General features: G+C 40.9%; 1 non-coding gene across 1 annotated transcript; it reads left to right on the top strand.

Annotated features, from left to right (window-relative positions):
• Positions 1-6,820: 6,820 nt before the first annotated feature.
• Positions 6,821-6,893, top strand: Trnaa-agc (transfer RNA alanine (anticodon AGC)). The gene has a single exon. It is a non-coding gene; the product is annotated as a tRNA-Ala (tRNA).
• Positions 6,894-7,211: the final 318 nt, after the last annotated feature.

Raw genomic sequence — 7,211 nt, 5'->3', positions numbered from 1 at the left:
CATACGTTTAAAACTTCCATTAATTTCTTAAACTTGTTTGCATAGAAAGTAATATTAAAACAAATATTTTATCACTTCAGCATTACCTCTTTTTCCCCATCCTCCAGCACTATCGTTTGGAGACTAGTTTCCTCCCCATCAGGAGAGTCATGTGTCACCTGGGGCTGATGCAGTTGATCTGATATTGTTGTACCTTTGCCACAGGTTGTTCACTCTGAAGTTGTGTGCATGGGAGAAACCCCATAAGAAAGTGGCAGTGAGTCTAATGCTTCACGTCCTTAGCCAAAAAAGGTTCTGAACCCATCACAACAGGAAGAGGCATGCCAGCCAACACTTCTCAGGGCCTAAGCTTAGCTTTTCTTAGGGAGGTAGTAGATTCTCAGTTTCTAACTCAGAGTTTAAACTTCAACAGACCCTGCACCCAGTTTGGTCCCTGGAAAGAGACTCCGTGTGCTCAGCCAAGTTTTCTTGGCTATAGTCAAGTTCCCCAGGCCCTTCCCTGTCTTCTATTGTCCACAATTCCCACAAATAAGCACATGGCCAGGCCATAGGTGGCTTTTGAAACAGCACCCTCCCCTACAGTGTTCCAGAATTATCATTACCCTAACTTTTCCCAGAGAGTTGAAGGGATCCCTTTTCCCTTGGAGGAAAGCTGAAGACCTTTTCCTGATAACCTGGACATTGCAGATGAAGTTCAGCACATCTTGATCTCTCCCCATTCCCCTGGATAAAACTGGGACTAAAAATACTTGAGTGGGACCCTAGGCTGCTCAGATCCTCCACAGGGCCCATGTCCCCACTGCACAGCGTTTCCAAAAGCTCTTTCCAGAAGGAGCCTCACAGGATTTTCTAGTCCCTTAAATCCTAAACCCTAGCTACTAACTTCTCTTCAACTAGGTTTGTAAATCATGTCAAATTTACTAGAGTTGTTGAACATTTTACAACTCAGAGGAAGTCATCCTGTGTTGGTCTAGTAGACCAGGTGGACGGATATTTGCCCTCTTATATCTGTACCAAATCTGCTCAGCTGAAGATCGATTCTTTCCCAAACTCCAGCCCACACTGGTCCTGCCTCTGCATGTATCTGAGAGCTTCCTTGTGTGGGTCACATCCCAAGAGTCAGCCATATGTCTGTCTGTCATTTGTCTCTTATTAGCCCTGTCTTCCTGTGGTGGATTGGAACCTCCTCCTGGGAGTGTGGATAAGACTCAGGGAATCCAACACTAGATGGGGGCACCGAGCATGTGCTTGCTGTGGAATTAAACTGGAACAGAAACATTACCAAATACCCTGGGTAGCTCTTAATAATCCAACAGAAATGTCATCCATGCCTTTATCTCTAACACCCAATTCAAGTAATTTGTCAGACAAATCTTCTAGGCATTAACATTCTAGGAATGCAACTGACATGAAGATTCCCTTTTGCCTGGTCTTCTATGTGTATCTGAAGTGCAGTCCAAACCCTCTAACCAGAGAAACATTGAAAGTTGAAGTAACAGAAAATATGATGTAGCACCTGTCTCAGGAAACATGAGGTGTTATTGTCTCTGCCTTCCCTGCCCTCTGCCCCCCGACAACTCCTGGACACCTACTGTCCACACAGCCCTGGAGGTGGGCCATTTCCGACGACTACTCACCTGACCCCTCGTCTCCAGGTCTCCAGTTCTCCTGCTTCTTTAACGGTCAGTCTCCCTGTGTCTTCTTTTGGACCTCTTCCTCTAACCTTGGCCTTGTTTTCCTGTTTATCTATTTCTGAGGAATTAGAGGAGAGAGCCCCTCCAGTTTCCAGCCAGCTACCATCTAGAGCTGAGTTTCATTAGCTTATTCTCTACTGCTTAAATGGAAACAAACTGAAATGTCCTAAATTCAAGTAGTTTGAGATCCAGAGGGAAACTGCTCACCTGCATTACACAAGAGCCTCATCCTCAGCTCTGAAATCTTCCCTGGGGACAGAAGTGGAGACAGACCTGGGGACATGCCGGGGGTTACTTAACTGGACTGGCTTAGCTGCTCCCATGGGCCTTGGAGGGCCCCTCACACCTTTAGCTCCCACACAGCACACACTCAGTCCCATGCAAATACCTGGGAAGTGTATAATTTTCTTTGTGCAATATTCTGCTATTATTGGGCGGAGTAATCTATAAAGTAGCAATTAGATCAAGTAGTTTGATAACATCACTCAAGTCTTTTTATGTACTTACTGGTTTTCTTTCTACTTCTTTTGTGAATTTTTCTGTTCTTCCTTTCAGTTCTATCAGTTTTTCCTTTATATATTTTGAAGCTGTGTTATTAGGTACATAAATGTTTAGGATTGGCATCTTCCCAATAAATTGACTCCTTTTTTAGTTACAAAGCTCTTCATCTCTAGTAGTATACATTGTTCTGAAATCTACTGTGTTCAACATTAACGTGGCTAATACAGTTGGTCTTTTTCATTCTTTTTAAGCCTACTTGTGTCTTTGTATTTAAAATATTTATATTAATCTTTAAATATAAAGACTTAACCTTTATATTTAAGATGGGTTTCTTAAGGGTAGCAGGTAGTTGGATCTTCTTTTTTTAAATCCAATCTGATAATATCTGCCTTTTTATCTGGAATCTTATACCATTTCCATTTAATACAATTATGGATAAGGTTCAGTTTAAATTTACAATCTTTGTAATTGCTTTCTATTTGTCCTATCTTTTGTTCCAATATTTGGCCTTCCACTCTAGTTACTGACACAGGTCTTAAATCTTTTGGAATTGCCTGGATGATAGTAAATCTTTTGCTTTACTGAGGCAACTCTTGGGGAGCTCTTGGATGGGGGTTGATCACCCAAAAGACCAGCTAAAATTAGAAACATGGTATTTTCAATCCCATCTGCCAAGAGGGGAAGGAATTGGAAATGGAATTAACAATTGATCATGCCTACATGACAAACCTTCATAAAAATCCCTAAAATATAAGGAGCTTCTGGGTTAATGAACACATCTCTGTGTTGGGGGGCTTGACATATCCCAACTCCACAGGACAGATGCTCTTACTTGGGGATCCTTCCAGACTTCACCCTGTATCCCTCTCCATCTGTCCATTCATCTGTATCCTTTGCCCCATCCTTTGGAATAAACTGGTAAACATGTTTCCCCGAGTTCTGTGAGCCATCCAGTAAATAACAAAACCTGAAGAGGGAGTTATGGGAATCTCCAAGCTGTAGCCAAGTCAGACAGAAGTTGTGAGTAATCGAGGGACCACCCATTTGTCATCAGCATCTGAAATCCAGGGCCACTTTGTGGGACTGAGCATTTAAAATGTGAAGTTTGCACTAACTCCAGGTAGATATGATCATAATTGAACTGAACTATAGAGAAACCCAGTTGGTGTCTGCAGAGAACTGGAGAAATTTTTGGTGTGGGAAACCACACATACACATGGTCTGTCAGAAGAGTTGTGAGCAGAGAGGGCTAGTTTTTCCCAAACATTATGAATGTTTATTTTCATGTGTTACATGACTAGTGTAAGAACCCCCAACAGTGTGCTTCCGCATTTCCCCTCCTGCCCTTTGTTAATATTGGCAAACATTTCTACAGACATTATAAAACTCACTGCTTTTTGTTGCTATTGTTTTGCTTTTAAAGAAATCTAAAGAATAAGAAAAAAGTATATAAATTCACCCATGTAGTTAACCACTTCTGATCCTCTTTACTCCTTTGTAAAGACCCAGGATTACTCTCTGGTATCATTTTCCTCTGACTTGAATAGCTTCTTTTAAAATTTCTTATAGTGCAGGTTTACTAGAGATGAAATTTTTCATCTTTTTAGGCTTGTTAAAATCTCTTTCACATGTGCTTTTGAAGATTATCATCACTGAGTAAAGAATTCTAGGTCAATGTTTTTACAAAAATTCAGTACCCTAAAGATTACCATTTCTCATTTACATTGTTGCTAACAAGAATTCTGTTATCATTCTTATGTTTCCTTCTTTGTCTTTTTTTCCCTGATGACCTGGTTGACTTCTCTTCATCTCAAGTGTTGAATATTTTGATGTACCTTGTAATGGTTTTCTTCATGTTTATTTGCATTTGTGTTCATTGAGTTTCTGTAGATTTATAGGCTTAATCAAATTTGAAATTTGGGGGGGATCGGGAATTGAAACCATGGGTGCTTAATTTCTGAGCCACATCCCCAGCCCTTTATTTTGAGACAGGGTCTTGCTAAGTTGCTTAGGGCCTTGCTAAGGCTGGTCTTGAGCTTATTCTCCTACCTCGGTCTCCCAAGTCACTGGGATTATATGCCCCACCATGCCTGGCTAAATTTGGAATTTTTTAAGTCATAATTCCTTTCAATATTTTTTCAGTCTCTCCCTACTTTGAGATGTTCATACATATATAATTGACCACTTGAATTTGTTGCCATGTTAACTGATGCTGTTTATTTTTCAGTCTTTTTGTTTCATTTTGGATTGTTTCTATTACTGTTTCAGGTTCACTAATCTCTTCTGTTGCACTTCATAATCTGCCTTTAATTCAATTAGGTATATCGTTTTTCATCTTAGACATAGTTTTCATCTCCAGAAGTTCAATTTAGGTCATTCCATGTCTCTACATATATTCAATCTTTTCTTCTCTAGATTTTTGAACAAATGACATATATTTACAAGAACTGTTTTAACCTCTGTCTTTTAATTCTGTCATCTGTATTGTTTTCTGGTCGGTTTCAATCAGTCGATCTTTATCCTCATCAAGGATTGTATTTTTTCTTTCCATCTTTCTTTATATGCCTGGAAATTTTTGACTGGATGCCAGACATTGGCAATGTATGCAATTATAGCAAAAAACAAACAAACAAAAAACCAGCAAGATTTTCTTACTCAAAGGAGCAAAACAGAGCATGCCCCAAACCAACTGTAGACAATGCTCATGCCAAAAGCAGGAGAATATCAAAAGTATTAAACATAATAGAGGCCTGCTAGAGGCTACCAACATCCCTCTGTCCCTTAGGCTAAGTAGGTCACTCCAATATGTTTTAATGAGTTCTAAAGTATCTATCTTCTATAATTTAGGATCTGGTCTTGCCTTGAAGTTGCCAGGTTTTAGAAACTTTGTTATTTCTCCTTTTGTTCACTTGGATCATCAAAGGAATAGACACAATCATTTTGAGCAGAGCCCATTCCAGCTGCTGAGAAGTGGTAATTGAGTGTATCAAATATAATTACCTCCACTCAACCGCCACCTCCTCGGTTGGCCTTTCTCAATCAGGAAGAACCAAGTTAACCTCTCACAGAGGACCCTTGCTTGTTCGAATGGCTTCCCAGGAGTCTTTGAGAAGCATATAATTACACTTAATTTAGTTTTTTTGTCATTAGTCCCAGAGGCTTTGATGCAAGGTTTCTGTTACTCTGATATAAGGAAAATAAAGCTCCACCTCAAATTAAATATTTCCTTTGCATACAGTTTGCTGTTTATTGTACCAGTAATCGTCTGTTAGCCTTTGATTTCTAGCAGCCATTTCTGGGCTTGGCATCTTTTCTAATTCCTTGTGTTTCCCCATCACTTGTCAGGTTACCAGGAGCCCAAGACAACTCAGGTTTCATAGACACTACTGGATCTCAAGGTCTCAGGAAGTGACCTCTCTTACTTTCCATCTGAAGTAAGCAATTCTCAGACCTTGAACTGGGGTGTCCCTATTAAAAATGGAGAGAGTGTTGGTGAAGGAAAAATAAAGCTCACCAATTTGTTTCAAGAAGTGTATCCAATGTAAATCACAATCTGGCCATTTTTAAACCAACTTTTATCAAGTACATATAATGTGAAAGCACATTATACCTGTCCTCAAGGATCTAACAATAATGTAGAAGAAAGAGTCAAGGAAAGTCAGTAATAGGAGGCCAAGTGAAATACAGGCTGTCATGCAGGTGCAAAAGCCACACAGAGGCTTCAGAAAGAGGTACAAACTTACCAGGTCATCTCCCTTCAGCTGTCAGGCAAACCGCCTTCTGACCCTGTCCCCCAATGTTGATGGCCAAGCCAAGCATCACATCATCCTCAACTCTCCATTATCACTATTTCTTCTTTCTCTTTCAATACTGGGTATTGAACCCAGGCACACTTTACAACTGAACAACATCCCCAGCCCTAATTTTTAAATTTGAGACAGGGTCTCACTAAGTTGCCCAGGCTCACCTGGAATTTGCTATCCTCCTGCCTTAGCCTCTCAAGTAGCAGGATCACAGGCCTGCACCACTACATCCAGCTTATTATCACTATTCTTTAGGAACTCCCTGGACTCTCCAGGACTTCCTCTTCACCCACTTCCTGGTATCATCTTGGAGAATTTTGCATCCAAGTAAATGATATCAGCCTAGCCTCTAGGTCCTTAACCATTCTCAACCCCAGTGACATCCTTTCCATACTGAGCTGCTCAGCCCCTATCACACCTTCTATCTTACCACTGAGAAACCACTTCAGATCACAACCGCTTAATCCTTTCCTCACCTCCACCAAACCTACTCTCTGACCTCACCTGAACCCTCACTTGAACTCTACCTGTCTTATGTCTATCAGCACCTCCTGGACTCACTTCCAGCTGAGCCCTGTAAGTTTTCATATTGATCGTTCTCTTGTCAATTACCTTGGCTCCAACATCATCTATCTAGCATATCTACTCCCATAAACTCCAAATTCTGAAGTACTCTAAATGTCCACCTCCTATACCAAGATTACCCTTAAGGCTGCTGAGAAAAATCTCACCACACTGTTTATGGCATCAGCCACATTTCAGCACTGAATTTCCATTACCCTCCACCTGCTCCAGGGGCTCTTCTAAACTTCTAGTGGGGCTGGAGATATAGCTCAGTTGGTAGAGTGCTTGCCTAGCATGCACAAGGCCCTGGGTTCGATCCCCAGCACCACCAAAAATAAATAAATAAATAAATAAACTTCTAGGTTTTTCCTCACATTCCCAGCCCAACCCCACTCTCTAACACACACTTCTCACTTGTCTATCATTCTTGATTTACAGAAATATAATTTAATTTTTTTTAAATTTCCTGCTCCTTCTCCTCACCACCTAGAAATCTATCTGCCTGTACCCTCAACCTCAGCCCCTCTCAGAGGAAAAGACATCCTGGATATAGAGAGGCATCCATTATCACTGACTTCCTCAAGGACCTGGCTCCGGCAGGAACAAGTTTTCTTCTATGGTGATAGACTTCTGGTTTCTTCACCTCTTC

Source organism: Sciurus carolinensis, chromosome 13 (assembly GCF_902686445.1).
Source record: "Sciurus carolinensis chromosome 13, mSciCar1.2, whole genome shotgun sequence".
NCBI lineage: Eukaryota > Metazoa > Chordata > Mammalia > Rodentia > Sciuridae > Sciurus > Sciurus carolinensis.
This window is presented reverse-complemented; position numbering and strand designations above follow the sequence as displayed.